This window comes from Schistocerca piceifrons, chromosome 2, assembly GCF_021461385.2.
Source record: "Schistocerca piceifrons isolate TAMUIC-IGC-003096 chromosome 2, iqSchPice1.1, whole genome shotgun sequence".
Classification (NCBI taxonomy): Eukaryota; Metazoa; Arthropoda; class Insecta; order Orthoptera; family Acrididae; genus Schistocerca; species Schistocerca piceifrons.
This window is the reverse complement of record NC_060139.1, coordinates 505,943,033-505,965,560: the sequence shown is the minus strand read 5'-3', so window position 1 is coordinate 505,965,560 and position 22,528 is coordinate 505,943,033. Positions and strand designations below refer to the sequence as shown.

Below are 22,528 nucleotides of genomic sequence, written 5' to 3'. Positions count from 1 at the left end.
CCAGCAGTATAACACCAGTTGTATGGTATCATTAGTTTTTGCGCTGTTTTGCGATTTTAGGCTGTCCTTGTAGAACGCTACGAATATAGCTACTATCTTTGAGATTAATTATGTAATTAGGATGGATATTTGCGTCAGTTTCCCGACAAAAATAAATAAAGTACACTAACTTAAACTTCCTCTTCCGATTCTGGACATGTGTTACAGGGTGCATTTGGCTTTCCGTCCAGTAGAATCAGGGTTCGAGTCGCTGATGAGTTGCGTTTTTTACATGGGCTTAGTGTTTGTGCACTCCGTTATTTTCGGGTGTTTTAGCGTTGCGAGCGTTTTTGCATGCATTATTTCGGTGATACACGAGTAGTTTGCATGTCTCTATGCCGTGTATTGGATTATTTCGATAATTTACGAGGTTTTTGCGTCTCTGCACATCAGTGTACTGCATTATGTATGAGTAGTTTCCAGGTCTGTAATCTGTTTATTGTGATCTCAACCATGTCAGGGTGAGTGTTTATCAGTGTAATAAATAAAGTACGCTCCTTCCTCTCTCCAGTAGCCCAGAACAGGTTGATTCCTTTTCCTGCCTATTTCGCCCAGACCGCCTAGGGAGAGATGGGGGAGGGATGAGGATGCTGTGTCACATGTGTAGCTGAGAAAAACATGTGACGTCATCATGATGCGATGCTCCTATCTACTGAACTGCAGCATCACGTGACCTATCATGGCACCCTCTGGCGGTGACCTCACGAACTAGGTCTGTTCTTTGGTCTGGTGGATCGGAGGTAATTGTCTCTTGTGTGGTGGGAGCTTAGACGCAGGTTTTAGAAATGACAGACAATTCGAGCAGAGACAAATGTTTCCATGTGTTGTGCAATGCATCTTTAGTGCAAAGCATTTATCTGAAAGACCGTATTCTCCTTCTTCATATGTTCAAGCATAAATGCTCACTTCCATTCTTCATGCAGCGAGCTGTGGATGCACTCCTCGGCTGAATGAGTGCATGCAGTACAGCTATAAAACTCTCCCTTTCTGGCATCACCATTTCTTGATGCTCATTCCACACTGACAGCTCAACAAGGACTGATATCTCAGCCACTTGTGGTGGTAACACCAAACTAAGCCAGTAATGCTGTAGGTAGATAATAAATTTAAACAAATTATATTCGAACTGAATGACATCATGAGCAGTCTCTAGTGGAGGCAACACCATACTAACTCTCCTCAGCTGCAGGAATAAGCTCTTAGAGCAAAATTCCCTCCAAAATTCGAAATTCACGTCCATTTTCCAAGAGGATAACGACCCATCATGCAAAAAAAGTCGGAAAGGGGGGGGGGCGGGCAGGAGACCATAAGAAGCACAAAATTCAATTTCCCTCCAAAATTCTAAATTCCCGTCATTTTCCAAGAGAATGACGCACCATCATGCAAAAAAGTCGGAAAAGTGGGGCGGGTGACCTGTAGAAGCACATAATTCAATTTCCCTGCAAAATTTGAAATTTCCACCCATTTTCCAGGAGGACGACACACCATGATGCAGTAAAGTCAAAAAAGAGGGGGCAGGTGACCCGTTAAAGCAAATAATTCAATTTCCCACCAAAATATAAACTTCCTACCAGAGGGGCGTGGCAGGGGGGCGTGGCACTTTCCCGCCAAAAGACGCTATCTTCGATAACGGTACTCGCGTCATCAGCTGACATCATGGCCGCCAACTTGGATGACGTCAGTGGGGTGGCTGTCGTTACACTACTAACACGATTGGATGTCAGTCTAACTTCACACGTGTACACGATATTGGCAGGTATGTAAATGATTACAGTTGCAGTTCTCCATGACAGAAGTACGGCCACCACAGCGCACTATTGCTGTTCGTGTTTACGGTTGTCACCGGGCCTGGCAGGGTAGATGTGTGGCGTGAACAGTGTCAGGTGGTAAGTGATCAGCGTGAAGGACACGGAGCTTCAGCTTACTTGTGTGAGAGAGCTTTATCGGCATCTGACAGAAAAGGGCCTCATTGTATCCGTTAGACCAGCTGGGCAAATCGTGCCTTATGGAGATTTTCGGGGTATATGGGTGTGACAGTGGCCTTACGTTGGACTGGATGGAACATGACGGCTGGCACATTCGTCCTCAATGTTCCAGTCGACGAAGTCTGAGCATCACAAGCGAGACTGGCCGCATAGTGTTCAAGCACACCATAACTGATGGACTCCCTGCAGCATTCTGTGTCATTCCGCTCCTTTGATCGGAAATTAGTAGCAGCCGGACTGGGGATTACCATCCTATGCACAACACAAACTGCTTGCTTTGGAGCGGTGCAGCTACCGGGAAGCCTGAACTGCTGATGAGGGGTATCGCATTTTGTTCATTGATATATCGCGGTTCGGCACTGCACCGGATGACCGTGATTGGCAAGTATGGCAGCGATCTGGGGAGAGGTCCCATTCATTCAAAGTCTTGGAGAAGCAGAGCGTGCTACTCCTGGCGTCATGGTGTGAGGAGGTGTCGAACATGAGTTCAGGACACAGCTGGTAGCGATTAGGGGAGCTCTGACGTCATAGCATTATGCTACAGACATCCTGCGTCCTCGTGTGTTACCTTTCATGTGACATTTCGTGGCGTCTTTTTTCAACAGGACATCTCTCATTTACACATGGCTCATATCTTCAGGAACTGTCTGCGAGATGCTGAGTGGCAGACAAAATACCCAGATCTATCCCCGATAGAAAATCAATATCAACTCTGTCCCTGTGCCAGTGCCAGGGATATCAATGGCTAGGGGTAGCAGTTTTGGTTCAGCTTCCATAAGCAGACGTTACAACGGCTTCATGATAATCTTCTCAACCGAATCGGTGTATGTGCCCAGGTCAAAGCTGGTACAATGTCACAAAGTCAGCGATAAGTGGGCACATACCTGGTTCTTTGTAACTCTGACTCGATAGTGTAAGCACTGAAAAGGCGCCACATGCCCTCTCAACCCGAGAAGTTCCATTTCGTTTCCTCTCCCCTTAACGGTGCTTCGCATTTTTTGTCAGGCAGTGTAAATGCTTACATGTAATATTTGTAAGCGTTGCCTCTGTGTTTTGGACGTTTATTCAAATTGTATGTCGAACTTTGTGCTGTCTGATACAATGTGCTATTAAAATAAGAGCACTGTACAGTGTCTGTCATTAAGTCATTTTGCAACAGCCAGTCAGAAGAGATTACTTGTATTTTCTATTGTGAAATCCTCAGTTGAATCTGATAGATGTGTTTTGTACGGAATTTATTTGCTTATCAGCACTGGTCATACTATGGCGTTCCAAACCTACTGTGTGCCAAATGCAATGGAATAGCCGACAGTTTCTATGGAACACCCGACCAATGGTAATAAAAGGAAATTTAAAGGGCGGGACGTGCTAATTACCTGCAGCGAAACTTGTGCACAAACACTCTATAGGCATTCGACAGTCCAAGCCGTACAGTCTTTGAGGAAGCTTGTTGTGGAACCGATTAGTGTGACATTCCTTGTGGTACAAAACATTTCTGCAAGACATCATTTGAGTGCTTACGATCGTGGACGAGGAGATGGACAGCTCGAAGCCGGTCAAAGTGTCACTACTGTGGTCACTGTAATGTGTGTGACCAAAAGTGTCGTCTCGCGATTAAAAAAGGCTGCTGAACTTGGAAACGCTACGCGAAAGCATGCCGGTTGTCGTAGACAGACTAACAAACCGCAAAAGGATCGATAAGTAGCCCTAGTGGTGAAAAGGAACACTCACGCATAGGCTGAACGCTGCAGACTTTGCAGCCTCCACTGGTAGACTGGAGAGTAATTCGTGGCGGGGCCGCATCAAAAATGGCTCTGAGCACCATGGAACTTAACATCTGAGGTCGTCAGTCTCCTAGAACTTAGAACTACTTAAACCTAACCAACCTAAGGACATCACACACACATCCATGCCCGAGGCAGGATTCGAACCTGCGACCGTAGCGGTCTCGCAGTTCCAAACTGATGCGCCTAGAACCCCTCATCCACTGCGGCCGGCGCCTCCGCATCAAACATCAAACCAGTCATAAGACTGGTGCCCCCCCCCCCTCTCAAAAAAAAGAAACCCTCTCACACGTCTGTCTGACAGAACCACTTCGTGGCAATTCGGTCTGCCTGTTTGTATTCTCGGAAGCCTATTATTTGTATCCCACTTCAATAACGCCATCATCGCGATTGTGTTCTGCAGAAGGATTGTCTTGTACTCATTCAGTTGATCTACTTATTTTAGCTCTGAATATAATTGCACGATTTGTAACGTTCGTTGGCGTGGGGAGCATGCTGATTGCGGTAAGCGTCAGTGATCCATAGCGATGTTCTCCGACTAACCAACTTCATTGTGGCAAGTGATTCTGAGTACCAGTTAGCGTGGATAGAGAAGGGAGACGATACATACCACAGAATATTCATGAACGTCATCGGTGCATTATGGTGTGAACAGGTACTACGCGCGATGGCCGAACACAGCTGCACATCTGTGCGCGAGGTACCTTTGCAGGACAGCGGCATTGCAAGGAGATCATTCTGGATGGCGCCCGTTTGTTTACGTGTGCGCTAGGTCCCGACTTTTTTTCATAAACAGTGCTCGCGCACATAGGACCACTGAGGTGTCGGCCACACTGCAGAAATGAAGATACTGAACGTATGGAATGGCCTGAGTACTTCCCGGACCTGATCCCTATAGAGCATGCCTCAGACGATCTCTGAACTGACACCCCTCCCCCGACCCGTGCACGAAATGAAAACCGCGTTGAGATAGGGGTGAGACAATATCCCCCCTCTCCCCCCTCAAGGCCTCCTTAGCAGTTTAGCAGCCAGCGTTAATAACAGGTGCATAATGTGCATTAGTGCTCGAGGAGAGTCCCATATCGACCTATATGCTGGGAGTGTGACCCGTGTCAAACATGGACGTTATTTATATCTATTATTCTATTTTGTCCTGTGGTGAAATCTGTACCATTTACGTTATAAATATACCACCCCTTCTCTATTAAGTATTTTCTGTGTTTCATGTCGTCCATCATTGTCTGTGACTATTTTTGTCCAATGATGTCTCTGTTACTTTGCAATTGTCGAGCAATCAACTATACTACTGGCCATTAAAATTGTTACACCTTGAAGATGACGTGCTACAGACGCGAAATGTAACCGACAGGAAGAAGATGCTGTGATATACAAATGAATGGCTTTTCAAAGCACTCACACAAGGTTGGCGCCGGTGGCGATACCTACAACGTGCTGACATGAGGAAAGTTTACAGCAGTTGACCGGCGTTGCCTGGTGAAACGTTGTTGTGATGCCTCGTTTAAGGAGGAGAAATGCGTACCATCACGTTTCCGACTTTGATAAAGGTCGGATTGTAGCCTATCGCGATTGCGGTTTATCGTATCGCGACATTGCTGCTCGAGTTGGTAGAGATCCAATGACTGTTAGCAGAATATGGAATCGGTGGGTTCAGGAGGGTAGTACGGAACGCCGTGCTGGATCCCAACGGCCTCGTATCACTAGCAGTCGAGATGACAAGCATCTTATCCGCATGGCTGTAACGGATCGTGCAGCCACGTCTCGATCCCTGAGTCAACAGATGGGAACGTTTGTAAAACAACAACCATCTGAAAGAACAGTTCGAAGACGTTTGCAGCAGCCTAGACTATCAGCTCGGAGACCGTAGCTGCGGTTACCCTTGACGCTGCATCAGAGACAGGAGCGCCTGCGATGGTGTACTCAACAATGAACTTGAGTGCACGAATGGCAAGACGACATTTTTTCGGATGAATCCAGGTTCTATTTACAGCATCATGATGGTCGCGTCCGTGTTTGGTGACATCGCGCTGAACGCACATTGGAAGGCTGTATTCGTCATCGCCATACTGGCGCATCACCCGGCGTGATGGTATGGGGTGCCATTGGTTACACGTCTCGGTCACCTCTTGTTCGCATTGACGGCACTTTGAACAGTGGACGTTACATTTCAGATGTGATACGACCCGTGGCTCTACCCTTCATTCGATCCCTGCGAAACCCTACATTTCAGCAGGATAATGCACGACCGCATGTTGCAGATCCTGTACGGGCCTTTCTGGATGCAGAAAATGTTCGACTGCTACCCTGGCCAGCACACTCTCTAGATCTCTCACCAATTGAAAACGTCTGGTCAATGGTGGCTGAGCAATTGGCTCGTCACAATACGGCGGTCACTACTCTTGAAGAACTATGGTATCGTGTTGAAGCTGCATGGGCAGCTGTACCTGTACACGCCATCCAAGCTCTGTTTAATGCCCAGGCGTATCAAGTCCGTTATTACGGCCAGAGGTGGTTGTTCTGCGTACTGATTTCTCAGGATCTATTCACCCAAATTGCGTGAAAATGTAATCACATGTCAGTTCTAGTGTAATATATTTGTCCAATGAATACCCGTTTACCATCTGCATTTCTCCTTGGTGTAGCAATTTTAATGGCCAGTAGTGTAGAAAATGTGTGAATGCCTGAGGGACAAAAGTACTGATGTCATCGGTTACTAGATTTACACACTATTTAAACTAACTTAAACTAACTTGTACTAAGAACAATCCACACAACCATGCCCGAGGGAGGACTCGAAACTCCGGTGGGAGGGAATGAAGTAATCAGTAGAGTCTATGTGGATTTAATTTTTAATTTGCTTCTCTAAGCCAGGTATGCTTTTTGCCAAATCATCACTACGACAGTCCGTCCGATGGTCAAATAATGGAACGTTTTTACGGTGCTCCTGCGTCAACGATTTCTTGAACGTGACATTTAAATCTTTGGCTTTCGTTTTGTTACATTCAACTGTCACACCAAATTCGACAACAAAGGTCTGAAAGGTAGCCTTAGACCTGCTCAACGATTTTACATATAACCAAGATTTTCTCTTGTTCTCTGCCAGATCTTTTGCTAAAGTGTGACGATAGTAGATGTTGTATGCTTCGCGCATAGATCTTTTCACAGACGCGCGAATCTCTACTAATCTTCGCTTGTCGTAATCTGTGCGTTTCCCTTTTCAACCGAGGGTGCAACAGCCTCTGCTTCCTCAGCATCTTCCGAATTTCGTTATTAGACCATGGTGTTCATCCAACAATGAACTTAGTTTCATGTACACCTACTTTAAGGAACCAGACGAGTTTACTGTCACACTCAACTTCGATCTCAATAATGCCCGAGGAGAGTCGGTATCGATCTTTATGCTGCGAGTCTGACCAGTGTCAAACATGGACATTATTTGCATCTATTATCCCGCTTTCTTACGTGGTGAAAAAAAAGGTTCAAATGGCTCTGTGCACTATGGGACTTAACATCTGAGGTCATCAGTCCCCTATAACTTAGAACTACTTAAACCTAACTAACCTAAGGACATCACACACATCCAACACATCCATGCCCGAGGCAGGATTCGAACATGCGACCGTAGCAGTCGCGCGGTTCCGGAATGAGTGCCTAGAACCACTCGGCCACCGCGGCCGGCTTACGTGGTGAAATTTGTACCATTTCTCGTTACAAATATACTATTCCACATCTATTAAGTATGAACTGTGTTGCATGCCGTCCATCATTGCCTGCGATTACTTTTGTGCAATGACGTCTATGTTACTTTGCAGTCGTCAAGCAATGAAGTAAACGGTTCAGTCTGTGTGGGTGTAATATTTAGCCAACTCTACGAATAGTTAAAATTTTATAGTTTACGTTTCCCCAAAACGTATGTAGACACTTCGTTAGAAAGTGTCAGGTTTCCTCCACCTTTAATTCGCTTTCTGGATTAAATTCCGCTACAATTTAAAAGTTCGGTTGTGGTCTTACTAATTTTTTGGCATGAGAATCACCATTTGTGGTAGAAGTATTATTTTGGACGTCCCTGCTTCTTTACATAGGCGTCAAGCACTAAAGAACATTCCTGTTCAGTGAGCATTCTCGTCTGCGTTATCGCCGCTGTACTGGAGAACCATCGCCACGGCTTCCGACACAAGTAACTCTAGAACCAGACGGCCACCGCATAATATCGAAGTCAGAAATGGCTATGCTGTAATAAGGGTGAGAACGGTTCTTGAGTTGTGCTCGGATAATTCACTCGGTAAGATCACTGGCCGGTTTCGAGTGCTGGTCAGTCGCACGGTTTTAACAGGTCAGTGACTAGTTCGTTGTACTACTTTCTTTCTTTCGAACATATCTTTCGGCATGCAACACACGGATTTTGTCTACCGCATCCTCGACCCTGCTTCGGCGCGCGCTGCGCCTGCGCCCTGCGGCCCAGCGGGCGTGTCGGCCAGACGCACGTGCTGGGTGAGGCCGGGCGCTGCTGCCGGTGGCGGTGAGCCGCAGCAGGGCCGGCCGCGGCCGCCGCGGCCGCTCCCTGGCGGGCCGCCCATGAATATTTCACGCACGCAGCTCTGCCGCGCGGCGCGATGCGGTGCGGTGCGGTGCGGTGCGCACTCGGAAACGTGTCTGCTACGAACAGCGCTCATTTTTGCCTCCGTCCGCTCCACAGCACCCGGATTTGGAGATATTTCACGTCGGATACTTTCCTTACCTCTCTTCCTCTCCGTTAATCCATTGCTTCCAGAAAGCAGTGCCTCTTTTTATTTTATTTTATTTTTTTTAAAGACCCATTCCCACCCCGAATTTTCCTCGTTCTCTTTATTTCAACCGAAAATGTTTCTGTAAATCATGACTGTAAGTTGATTTCACGTTCTTTACTGTGACGTGACAAAGGTCTTGGGACAGCGATATGTGAGTCTACAGATGGTGATAAAGGGAGGCAGTGCATTGTCGGAGGTGTCATTTGTGCTCAGGTTAATGTGAAATGATACAATGAAGGCTTTCACGACCGGATGGTACTGTAGTTGATAATTCTGCCGGGTTATATGGCCGTGGTCCATGGAATACTTCTATTCCTAACGTTTCGTCCAATACTACGTTGGACATCCTCAGAGGTATGGCTGGACCTGTTGAGTCGTGCCGACTCAACAGGTCCAGCCATACCTCTGAGGATGTCCAACGTAGTATTGGACGAAACGTTAGGAATAGAAGTATTCCATGGACCACGGCCATATAACCCGGCAGAATTATCAACAAAGTGAAATGGTTTCGGACATTATGGCCACACGACGTGAATTAATAGACTTTCAAAGCGGAACGACAGTTGGAGCTAGACGCACAGGACATTCCGTTTCGGAAATCCTTAGGGAACTCAATATTCCGAATCCACAGTATCATGAGTGTGCCGAGAATACCAAATTTCAGGTGTTACCCCTCACCACTGACAACACAGTGGCCGACGCCCTTCACTTACCAACCGAGAGCATCGGCGTTTGAGTAGAGTTGTCAATGATAAAAGACAAGCAGCGCTGCGTGAAGTAACCGCAGAAATAAATGTCGAACGTACTACGAACTTATCCGTTACTACAGAGTGAAGAAATTAGGGGTTAATGACTTGTGGGAGCAGGTGAACGACGCGAATGCCTTTGCTAACAACACGATAATGCCAGCAATAATGATCGTATCGGTTGGGCCGTGGCCTGGTCAGATGAGTCCCAACTTCAGTCGGTAACAGCTTATGGTAGGATTCGAGTATGGCGCAGACCCTACGAAGCCATGGCCCAATGAGTCAACAAGGCACTCCATAATGGTGTGGGGTTTGTATGTAACAGAGTAGGTCTTCTGGACCAACTGAACCGATTATTTACTGGAAATGGCTATATTCGGCTACTTGGAGACCATTTGCAGCCATTCATGGGCTTCATGCTGCCAAACAACGTTGAAATTTTTATGGATATCTGTGCGCCTTGCCACCAGGCCACAATGGTTCGCGATTGGTTTGAAGAACGTTCTGGACAATTCTAGCTCGTGAAGAGCCCGACATGAATCCCATCGGACATCTACAGGACATAATCGAGAGGTCAGTTCGTACACAAAATCCTGCTGCGGCAACACTTTCGCAGTTATGGACGGCTACAGAGGCAGAATGGCTCAATATTTCTGCCGCGGACTTCTAGCGACTTGTTGAGTCCGTGTCACATCGGGTTGCTGCACTACGCCAGGCAAAATGAGGTCCGACACGATATTAGGAGGTATCCCACGACTTTCATCTCCTCAGTGTTTACTTCAATGGGTATGATCAAGAGAGACAGTTTCTGCTTGCTGTCACCTGTTCAGTCATGATACACACGCTCAGTAATCTTGGCTGTAATTTAACAAATGAAATGTTTTTTATCTTTAATTTGTACATTTTAAAGCCAGTAACCCGATATAACGAAAATAGTAGTTAAACTTTATTGTTTATTTTGTTAAAACGGAAGGGTAAACATACGAAAATCTAGATGACTTGAATCATAAACTTCAGAAAGGTTGTTACCGACTACCTGAACATATTAATTATAATCGACATTTAATCCACGTGTCCAGGAACCTGCAGCATATGCCAACCAAAGATTAAAGGGCACGTGGATTGTTTCAGCAGAATTCACACAAGGGATGTAAGAGATTAACACGGATTTATTACAAAATTCACTGGGTAAAATCATCTCTGACTGGGTAAGAATGCTCCTAAATACATGGATAGCACTTCGTCTTCAGGCCCCAAGTAGCCCGTCGGGATCATCCGACCGCCGTGTCATCCTCGGATGAGGATGCGAATAGGAGGGGCGTGTGGTCAGCACACCGCTCTCCCGGTCCTTGTGATGGTTTTCTGTGACCGGAACCGCTACTGTTCGGTCAAGTAGCTCCTCAGTTGGCATCACGAGGCTGAGTGCAACCCGAAAAAGGGCAACAGCACATGGCGGCCCGGATGATCACCCATCCAAGTGCCGGCCACGCCCGACAGCGCTTAACTTCGGTGATCTGACGGGAACCGGTGTATCCACTGCGGCAAGGCCGTTGCCTGTATACATGGATAGCGTGAAACAAAATCAACACGTCTGAACGCACTTGTCACCTTCGCTAGACTACTGGTCGGTGATTAATCGCTTGGACCCACAAGGGAAAGCAAGAGGTTAATCAGCTGTAACAAGGGATTTCTGGTGAGTATAACGTAGGTGAATGCGCCGGGATTACTCCTGTATAAAGGACACGGCAGATTTCATTCCTTTTCCTTGACCTATTCAACATTGTCTTCTGATCCTAATGACAACGTTGTCAACAGAACGCTAAACTGTTGTACTTCCTTCGTCTAATGAATAGTCGAACAGTCTTACAAGTCTCCAAATCAGCCTAGACAGGACTCGTAAGTTCAGGTGTTGACTTACCCATTCTGTAGATCCGAGCGTATTTAATGTAAAACTGAGTGATGATCATTTATATCGTCATACTAGCATTTTGTGAGGAAATTCGTTACCGACAAATATGAACAATATCTCACGCTCTCGTACGCAACTGTGTCCAATAGATGTCGCTGCAACGGACGATATCTCCGATTGTGCGATTTTTTTTTCTTTTTTTAAGAAGTAATGACTTGCATTTTACTTTAAACTGCATATTTGCCTTCCATTAATGAACTATGTGCCATATTGACGATGCTTTACGTGAGAACATGTGACTGTGGATGTTTCGCTTGACGGTGTGGAATGAATATTGTTCAAGAAAAAGCAATCAGTTTTTCACTGTCTTTTGAAAGCTTTGACTGTGCTAAATAACTGAAATTACATAACAAACAATTATATTTAGTAGCGAATGAAAAGATAGAAAAATTATTCCACCATGCGAGAGTGAAGAGAGGGATCCATGACCATTTCCTAGTAACACGGGAAGTAGCACCGAAAAGTAAATGGGCAAAAAGAGCACACAGAAATAAAGCCACAAAGAAAACAGTATGGAAAACTAAATTATTACGACGTCCAAGCATCAGAAATTTATATCAGTCACGTATAAGACGACGTATGGTAAGGGAAACTATGAGTACAAACACCGAATTAGAAAGGCAGAGACTAACTGATTGAAGCGATAGTTTTCGAAACAATGGCGGACAGAAACAAATACAAAGCAAGAAAGGGCCTTAGAGTTGGAATGAAGAATTAAAGAATGCTGCTGAACGGCAGGTGGAAGTGATGTTCCGCATTCTGGCCCGAGGTGGGTCAGTCGGGCTCAACCGGCCGCGTTGCCATCCTCTGCCAATGGCAAGGGATGCGGCAGAGAGGGGCAGGTGGTCAGCATACAACTCTCGGTCGTCGTCGGGTTTCCTCAGTTTGGAACCGCTACTAATCGGTGGAGTAGCTGCTCAGGTGGCCCCACGAGGGTGAGTGCATCCCGTGCCAGTCGGCCCACTAAGAAAAAATCTCTGAAAGTGCCGGGAATCAAACCCGGGTCCCTCTCCCGGTAATCAGCCGCGCTGACCACTCATCTTCGGTAGCAGTCTGTTCAAGGGAGAAGCAAGTTTCAGTTAGTGGCTCATCACAAGAGCTCCTTAGGCATTAGAGGAGTACAAAACACAAACAAACCGCTAATAGATGTGCATAAAGATGGTAGACACCTAATATGGAAAGAGATGTACATGGCCGTCAGACTACTGCGTTGAAAATAATAAAAAAAGTACCTAAACGAAGAAGATGTGGCAAATTTAGATCTTCTACATACAGGAGACGGAATGAAGTTTTGTAAATATCTTGGGCGGAAGATGAGGAGCCGGTCGCGGTGGTCTAGCGGTTCTAGGCGCTCAGTCCGGAACCACGCGACTGCTACGGTCGCAGGTTCGAATCCTGCCTCGGGCATGGATGTGTGTGATGTCCTTAGGTCAGTTAGGTTTAAGTAGTTGATGACCACAGATGTTGAGTCCCATAGTGCTCAGAGCCATTTGAACCATTTTTGAAGATGAGGTGAATAAGGAAGTACAATAAATGAACAAATGTCTTTCGGAAATTGATAAAACGGAATTTAAGAATTTCAAGAGACCTTACAAAGTTGTAAAAACCGAAAAGTTCCCGGAATGTACAATCTACACATATATGTTTTTAAGTATGTAACAAAAGAGAGCCTTCTAACTTTTTAAAATCAGTGCTGAGAGCAAAGGAAAATATCAGTGAAATAGAGGAAAGCAATTGTAACAACTACTTTCGTAACAGGATTCAGAACGGTCTGTGGAAATTATAGATTTATAAGTCTTCCTAATACGGCTTGCAGAATATATGGGAAGACAGTAAACAGAATGAAAAACATCGAAGGTACATTAAAAAAAGTAATATAAGGAAGTGAGTACAATTTAAAAACCTACATATTCTGTAAGACTATAGTAAAGCTTTTGATACTGTGTGTTATGGAATATTATGGAAAAAAAGAGGACTACCACATCTGACTGAAGTTATTCCAAGTACAGGGTTGTTATAATTAAACTTTCTCTTCTTGGGAGATCCTCCATGAAGAACGAGTGACCGTAGGAGAATTAAAATTTATGGAAATATTTGTATGGATATGAGGAAGAGAAATAACTAATAAACCATTTTAATTTCCACATGAGAGAGTAACATTCGTTAATTGCGTACCACTTTTATGTTGCAGATTATAAACTTTGTTCAATGTGAAGACCACATGCATCCACGACAACCTGTAACCGCACTTGATATATTTCACAATTGTTCGCAGCACTTTTCGATTGGTGGACCATGGAATGTTCAGCTGTCGTAACCCAACCCGTGGACTGCTTGAAAACTGCACATTGCGTCCAGCATGCTCAAGCATAACAGTAACTTCCTCAACAACTTGTGGCGCAATTGGCCCTTGGCTTCGCCCAGAAGCAATTCTCAAATTTCCAGTTAAGTCTAATTCTGAATCACGTTTTTCAACCTCAGTGCGGGAAAAATAACCTCTCCGCATTCCTTTAAGAGTCGATACTCGTCAAGAGCTACAGGACTGTTGCTGTGGTTTTTGATGAAACAGCTTTTCGAGTAAAAAGCCTTGCTTACCTTGTCCAGACCCATGGTGATTGCCTGCAACTGTAATTCACACTGATACTTGTGTTTCAAGTCGCCGTACCAGTACCGACGCCCGTGACATTAACACCTGCAGCGCAAAGACGGAACATCATTCCTAAAATGTTTGGTACACATAGTGTAAATTTTTTTCTGGCTCAAGTAGCGAAATTTTAGTTACAACCATCCTGTGTGTAGAAATCTTTTATTTTTATTTATTTATTTATTTATTTTTGTTTCCACGGATTGAAATTTTTTGTCGCCTTTTTTATCGCACTTTCAAAACTGTAAGCAAGGGAAAAATACTTAGTTGTGGTGATGGGTTGTTCGCGCTCTTGATTTATTAGCCTGGTCGAGTGGTACTTGGCGCGATGCTAAAGATGTCTGTTCGGAGGTACCGACTTTGGATGACACAGTCTAAAGGAGTCTTGTGTAGAGAGTCTCCTGGAGCCGGGTGCAGCGCAACACGGATTTTCCCTGCGCACATCCGATCACCCAGCCACCAAACTTCCACTGGAGGGAGGACTTCCACTAAGTGACTGGTCCCATGCGTCTTGCCACACCCCAGTTGCACACTCCATTTTGACTTTCTTCAGGTCTCGTGCTTCACGAGATTTTGTAAGGATTTTTAATATTTCTCCATGTTATCGACAGTGTTTGCGTGTCTAACAGATAGAAATATTAAGTATACTGTTTCCGACATACCAATACTAATGAGAGGTGGCAGCCGTACAACATATCATTGGAACTGATAAATTTCACCAAAACGATCAGGCGAATTACGTATTCTGACCTCTGTTCATTTGAGAGTACGTCCAGCATGAGCGTTTTGGAGAGTGAGGTGCTATGGTGTGCGGATGCATCGCATCGCAAGGGCGTACTGACGTCCAAATCATTGTATACGGCACAGTCACCGGACAAGATTATTGTGAGACTGCTGTCCTTACGTATGTGCGTTCTTTTAGGTGTCCATTCGGCCTTGAATTCATTGTTGTGTATTACAGTAATCGCAGGTGGAGAAATTCTAGGAACGGGGCGAACATTCGGGGAATGGGCTGGCCTGCCCGTTCCCCACACATAAATGACACCGAGGAAGTGTGGGATGGTTATGGCGACGTACTGCAGCGCGCCCACATACACCAACGACCATCCAGCAGTTGCTAAGCGCGCTGCTGGAGGAATCTCATGTCGCACCACAAGGATCCCATACAAACCTTGTGGCCAGAATGGAAGCACCTTTCTGTGCATGCATTGCCGTCAGTGATTGTGGCATCGATAGCTACGATGCCACGGTGTAGGTAAAAGTTCTTAGATTGGCACTACGACACCGACACCGACGACAGTGCCCTTTAGCCGGCGCTGTGCAGCTCTAAGAGCGCCGCTCCAGATTCACCCCATTTGATTCCGAGCAGACGACCGACCTACATTGTTTCATTTTCACAGTGGGCGAGCCTCTACAGATTTGTCTTTGTAACTTCCAGTAGCTGTTAGCTTTGCTTCATGAACGGCTTCGCACCTACGTGCTCATCTGTACGCAAAGTTAAGTAACATTATAATTTGTATATGTTCATACACCAGTAAACGAGCTTTAACCTGTACGCAGTACCGAAGTATTTCACCTTTTCCTGCTCCTACTCGCGTCCTTCACTCTCGGCCTATTTTGTAGAAACAGTTCACAGGAGCAGATCCACGCGCCGCCCATCCAGGCGGGACACAAAAGTGATGATCTGTATCGCTGAGGCATGCAAGCCACCCCACCAACGGCAAGGTCCATGGTTCACGGGGGGTTTTGTTACATAATACATCATCCCTTCCTTTCTGTGGTTATTAATTATTATTATTATTAAGTGAAACATAAGAAAGGGATCATTTATATATATATATATATATATATATATATATATATATATATATATATACTGATTTGTAGGTGGCCGAAGATAAATATTAAATTAGTCTATGTTTCAAATGAGCGCCAGGCTCCCTATAAATTACTTCAAACGCTTTCGGCGAAATGTATGGCAGGCTAAGTTCACTGACCTAGAATAAATCATATCTTTGAAAGTATACATTTTTTGACGAAATAAAATTAGTGAAGCTTTGCTCTTCAGTTAATTGAATAACTTGAAAGGATTCTTTCTGCTCCGGCTGTGTTTATATGTTACACAAAAAAATAAATTTAAATACGCCATCCTAATGGCGGCCAATTGTTGCCAGTCGAAGATCACCGCTGGTCGCTTCGCAGAGACTGAAAAAATGCTAAATAACTTCTTGCAATTATTAATTCAGGAAGAATTGTTTGCATGAGTTCTTTAAGTAACACAATGCACTGACTTTTTGTTGATATATTTCCACTAAGCACAGAATACACACTTGAATTATTCGCTACGTACGAGAACAAATAGTACAAAAGCTACCGCTTTACAATAGCAAGCGTACCTTGCATACAGCAGAAGAGATGATCTGACTCGATTTTGTCTTTCTTTGAAGCTAATTTAATACATTTTCGTAATTAATTTGTCGTTTATGTCCATATTATTTAGAGTCCTTTTATTATTTACTTCAAATATATTAGCTCGAATATTTCAATAGTTAAGTATTGCATTTCAACAGTATTCCTCACAGAAACTATTTTTACATGTATAAATACTGAGTCCTTTTTATACTACACGATTTCTCGTCTTACATCTTTATAACAGACACTGCTACTTCCCATGTAACTAGAAGAAACGTTCAATCTATAATTTGTAGAATGATGGCTAACGAAGCATATTTTAACGATGTTTTTAATTGGTAGGAATTATCAGCTTATTGTTATGCGTGAGATGAGAGCTTGTGTATCATCTCACCAGCAGCGCACTAAAACCCATTCTGACTCCTGGACAAGGAAGCAAAATTATGTATCTTTTATGGTGACTCCGTATATCATAGTTCAGCTAAAACTTTACTTTTATTATCAGCAATAAAACACCCCTAACGAGTAAAAGTCTTGGAAAGTGAGTGTAAGAGTTCCACGATAAAAAAGCTTCTGCAAGATGTATGGTTACCTATGTTACTCAATGTTCTTAATGGCCGCTTCTGCTACACACAAATTTTATTTACTTTAGGTACACTGCCTCAGATGGTAATTCCGTAGGTCAATACTGCGAGAATTGTTTCTAAGATCATGAAACGCTAATGACTTCCATTTTAACTTGTCCAGCTCGACCCCAAGGAATTTTACACATTTTGTGCCATTCAGTGCATGTCCATTAATGTCTGTCTCCGGTGTTTAACAGTATAACCGGAGATTTAGTGAGACTAAGAATTAAACTGTTAACTGTGAAGTATTTACAGGCATGTTCAACTGTCATTTGAGCTGTGTCCTTTATTACTATACTTGTGTCATAACCAAATACTACAGTTTTTGAGATGCCTTTTAAGGTCACCGGAAGATCATTTACTTACTACAGAATCAACACATTTTATTCTCTCTTGCAAAACCACGAATGGCAAATTATCCCATCATTTGTATAGCACGACGGGTAGAACGAGAGTAACGTCATTTCAAGCGTATTCAGTGCACGACCAGTGGACAACGGAGACAAAGGTTACAGACAGTGCACGATCAGTGGACAACGGAGACAAAGGTTACAGACAGCTTGCTTAACTAGAGGATATTCAGTCTTAATTCAAACTTCTGAAAGATCTCCTAACATTGGCAGCTGACTTTTCGTTGAATGAAATGGATGTCCCTTAACCATGTGACGTCGTGCAGACAAAAATACTTGTAGTATAAAAGATATATTAGGCTAAATGTGCTTAGTGATGGACTAGAAGTCTGTGTAGAGCAAGTACAGCGAAGGAGATTGAACGTGGCTCCTTTCAAACGGATCGCCCCAGCATTTGCCTTAAGAAATTTCGCTGTATCAATCTGTGCATCGCTTATCGCTAACATTGCGAGACCGGGAAGGATAGCAAGTAATGGTATTTTACTTATAGTGTAAATTCTGTATAATACGAAGAATACATGTTTAAATTTGTAGACAGATCTGCCACCTCTGGTAGCAACAATGCCACAATGCCAGTAATCCGGCTACCTCTCCAGTCGAACCTAGCTTGATAACAGATACAGCTACTTCCTCTCATCCTGCTTCACCTGTATGCCAGACAGACCTTAGTGTCTAACGAGTGGTAGTGTGCCAGTCTCTCACGAAACCATGCCCATATGTTTCCAGTGAATCAGACACAACGTGCTGGGCAAAACAAAAAATCTAAAACCCCCTGTATCGAGGTAAGCCAGGATAGTCTCATTTGGAGAAAAAGTGCTCGTATACGGGGTACTGTCGCTCGTCTTATCATATGAGAAATGTAACGGCTGCTGTCCAGACTGACGGCTGTGTGAGCCGGTGTGCGCGTTGTGTACCTAATGGCACTCCGAATCATTATGCCATGTGCTGGACCTGTATGACGATGACGAATGCAATTTGATAACGCTGGTTCCTGTGGCACCCTCCACACAGAGACAGGTCAGTCGCGATGCTGTGTATAGGGCCGGCAAGGGGTGACTCTCCTGTGTGCAGCACTGGGCGCACCACAGCCAGCGAGACCCCCTTTCCTGCTGCGGCAGGCGAAACGGCAACAACGATCGCTGTGTTGTCACCCTGTGGTACTCAGAAGTCGTTGCACTGTCCATAGGTATACGGGTGTTTGTGTTGAATTTGTTACGAAATTTGCTTAATTCGCAAAATTTAGTGCCAATTTCAGTGAGAGATATTTTTAATAGTTTCCACAAAGAAATTCCGTCTCGAAATCTCGCAGGAAATCCTAAGAGATTCTGGTGTTGTGCAAGACGCAACCTTCATTGGGCGATAACAATGGTGATAGCAATGATGACAGTGTCACTAAATATGGCCGATTAAACACAGTTTTCCGTAATTCTTTCAACAAAGAAGACGAAGTATATATTCCACAACTCGAATTAAGAACAACTGACAACAGGAGTAGGTTGTAAGTAGATATCCTCAGGTTAACGAAGCAGCTTAAGTCGCTTAATAAAGACATGGCCTCCGATCCAGATTGCATACCAACCAGGTTCCTCTCTGACTACGCTGATTCAACAGCTCCATACTTAGTAACCATATACAACTGGTCGCTCGAAGAAAGTTCCGTACCTAAAGATTGGGTAGTGGCACAAGACACACCAATACCTAATGAAGAAAACAGAAGTACGAGGCGTGTTTTTCAGGTAAGGTTCCTTTTCTTGTAGACACTAGTAGTTCGCGCGCATACCGCAACGAGTTCATGCGTCATGTACGGCATGCCTCGGTAACAACTGTGCTCAGTTTCAGCTCAGTAACTAACCTGTACGGTTCTGTTCTGTGCTTTCAAAATGTTTAAGACTATCGCCTCCCGCTCCGTGATAAGGTTTCTGGTCGACAAGGAACCTTTCTGCTGCAGAAATTCATCGACAGGTTTGCGAAGTCTACGGTGATACCCCCCCCCCCTCTATGGACCACAGACCTTGCCGTTGGTGGAAAGGCTTGAGCGCCTCAGCGATACAGATAGCCGATCCGTAGGTGCAACCACAACGGAGGGGTATCTGTTGAGAGGCCAGACAAACGTGTGGTTCCTGAAGAGGGGCAGCAGCCTTTTCAGTAGTTGCAGGGGCAACAGTCTGGATGATTGACTGATCTGGCCTTGTAACACTAACCAAAACGGCATTGCTGTGCTGGTACTGCGAACGGCTGAAAGCAAGGGGAAACTACAGCCGTTATTTTTCCCGAGGGCATGCAGCTTTACTGTATGGTTAAATGATGATGGCGTCCTCTTGGGTAAAATATTCAGGAGCTAAAATAGTCCCCCATTCGGATCTCCGGGCGGGGACTACTCAAGAGGACGTCGTTATCGGGAGAAAGAAAACTGGCGTTCTACGGATCGGAGCGTGGAATGTCAGATCCCTTAATCGGGCAGGTAGGTTAGAAAATTTAAACATGGAAATGGGTAGGTTAAAGTTAGATATAGTGGGAATTATTGAAGTTCGGTGGCAGGAGGAGCAAGACTTTTGGTCAGGTGAATACAGGGTTATAAATACAAAATCAAATAGGGGTAATGCAGGAGTAGGTTTAATAATGAATAAAAAATAGGAGTTCGGGTAAGGTACTACAAACAACATAGTGAACGCATTATTGTGGCCAAGGTTGACACGAAGCCCACGCCTACGACTGTAGTACAAGTCTATATGCCAACTAACTCTGCAAATGACGAAGAAATTAAAGAAATGTATGATGAGATAAAAGAAATTATTCAGATAGTGAGGGGAGACACAAATTTAATAGTCATGGGTTACTGGAATTCGATAGTAGGAAAAGGAACAGAAGGAAACGTAGTAGGTGAATATGGATTGGGGGAAAGAAATGAAAGAGGAAGCCGCCTGGTAGAATTTTGCACAGAGCACAACTTAACCATAGCTAACACTTGGTTCAAGAACCATAAAAGAAGGTTGTATACATGGAAGAACCCTGGAGATACTGACAGGTTTCATATAGATTATATAATGGTAAGACAGAGATTCAAGAACCAAGTTCTAAATTGTAAGACATTTCCAGGAGCAGATGTGGACTCTGACCACAAACTATTGGTTATGAATTGCAGATTAAAACTGAAGAAACTGCAAAAAGGTGGGAATTTAAGGAGATGGGACCTGGATAATCTGACTAAACCAAAGGTTGTACAGAGTTTCAGGAAGAACATAAGGGAACAATTGACAAGAATGGGGGAAAGAAATACAGTAGAAGAAGAATGGGTAGCTTTGAGGGATGAAGTAGTGCAGGCAGCAGAGGATCAAGTAGGTAAAAAGACGAGGGCTAGTAGAAATCCTTGGGTGACAGAAGAAATATTGAATGTAACTGATGCAAGGAGAAAATATAAAAATGCAGTAAATGAAGCAAGCAAAAAGGAATACAAACGTCTCAAAAATGAGATTGACAGTAAGTGCAAAATGGCTAAGCAGGGATGGCTAGAGGACAAATGTAAGGATGTAGAGGCTTATCTCACTAGCGGTAAGATAGATATTGCCTACAGAAAATTAAAGAGACCTTTGGAGAAAAGAGAACCACTTGTATGAATATCAAGAGCTCAGATGGAAGCCCAGTTCTAAGCAAAGAAGGGAAAGCAGAAAGGTGGAAGGAGTATATAGAGGGTCTATACAAGGGCGATGTACTTGAGGGCAATCTTATAGAAAGGGAAGAGGATGTAGATGAAGATTAAATGAGAGTTTGATACATCACTGAAAGACCTAAGTCGAAACAAGGCCCAGGGAGTAGACAACATTCCATTAGAACTACTGACAGCCTTGGGAGAGCTAGTTCTGACAAAACTCTACCATCTGGTGAGCAAAATGTTTGAGACAGCCGAAATACCCTCAGACTTCAAGAAGGATATAATAATTCTAATTCCAAAGAAAGCAGGCGTTGACAGATGTGAAAATTACCGAACTATCAGTTTGATAAGTCACGGCTGCAAAATACTAACGCGAATTCTTTACAGACGAATGGAAAAACTGGTAGAAGCCGACCTCGGGGAAGATCAGTTTGGATTCCGTAGAAATGTTGGAACACGTTAGACAATACTGACCTTACGACTTATCTTAGAAAATAGATTAAGAAAAGGCAAACCTACGTTTCTAGCATTTGTTGACTTGGAGAAATTTTGACAATGTTGACTGGAATACTCTCTTTCAAATTCTGAAAGTGGCAGGAGTAAAATATAGCTATCGAAAGGCTATTTACAATTTGTACAGAAACCAGATGGCAGTTATAAGTGTCGAGGTGCATAAAAGGGAAGCAGTGGTTCGGAAGGGAGTGAGACAGGGTTGTAGCCTCTCCCCGATGTTATTCAATCTGTATATTGAGCAAGCAGTAAAAGAAACAAAAGAAAAATTCGGACTAGTTATTAAAATCCATGGAGAAGAAATAAAAACATTAAGGTTCGCCGATGACACTGTAATTCTGTCAGAGAGAGCAAAGGACTTGGAAGAGCAGTTGAACGGAATGGACAGTGTCTTGAAAGGAGGATATAAGATGAACATTAACAAAAGCAGAACGAGGATAATGGAATGTAGTAGAATTAAGTCGGGTGATGCTGAGGGAATTAGATTAGGAAATGAGGCACTTAAAGTAGTAAAGGAGTTTTGCTATTTGGGGAGCAAAATAACTGATGATGTTCGAAGTACAGAGGATATAAAATGTAGACTGGCAATGGCAAGGAAAGCGTTTCTGAAGAAGAGAAATTTGTTAACATCGAGTATAGATTTGAGTGTCAGGAAGTCGTTTCTGAAATTATTTGTATGGAGTGTAGCCATGTATGGAAGTGAAACATGGACGATAAATAGTTTGGGCAAGAAGAGAATAGAAGCTTTCGAATGTGGTGCTACAGAAGAATGGTGAAGATTAGATAGGTTGATCACTAAGCTAATGAGGAGGTATTGAATAGGATTGGGGAGAAGAGGAGTTTGTGGCACAACTTGACTAGAAGAAGGTATCGGTTGGTAGGACATGTTCAGAGGCATCAAGGGATCACAATTTAAGATTTGGAGGGCAGCGTGGAGGGTAAAAATCGT

The 22,528-nt window shown here is 44.1% G+C and overlaps 1 pseudogene; it reads right to left on the bottom strand.

Moving 5' to 3' along the window:
• Positions 1–10,796: 10,796 nt before the first annotated feature.
• LOC124778354 lies at positions 10,797–10,914 on the bottom strand (annotated as a pseudogene).
• Between the last annotated feature and the right edge of the window lie 11,614 nt (positions 10,915–22,528).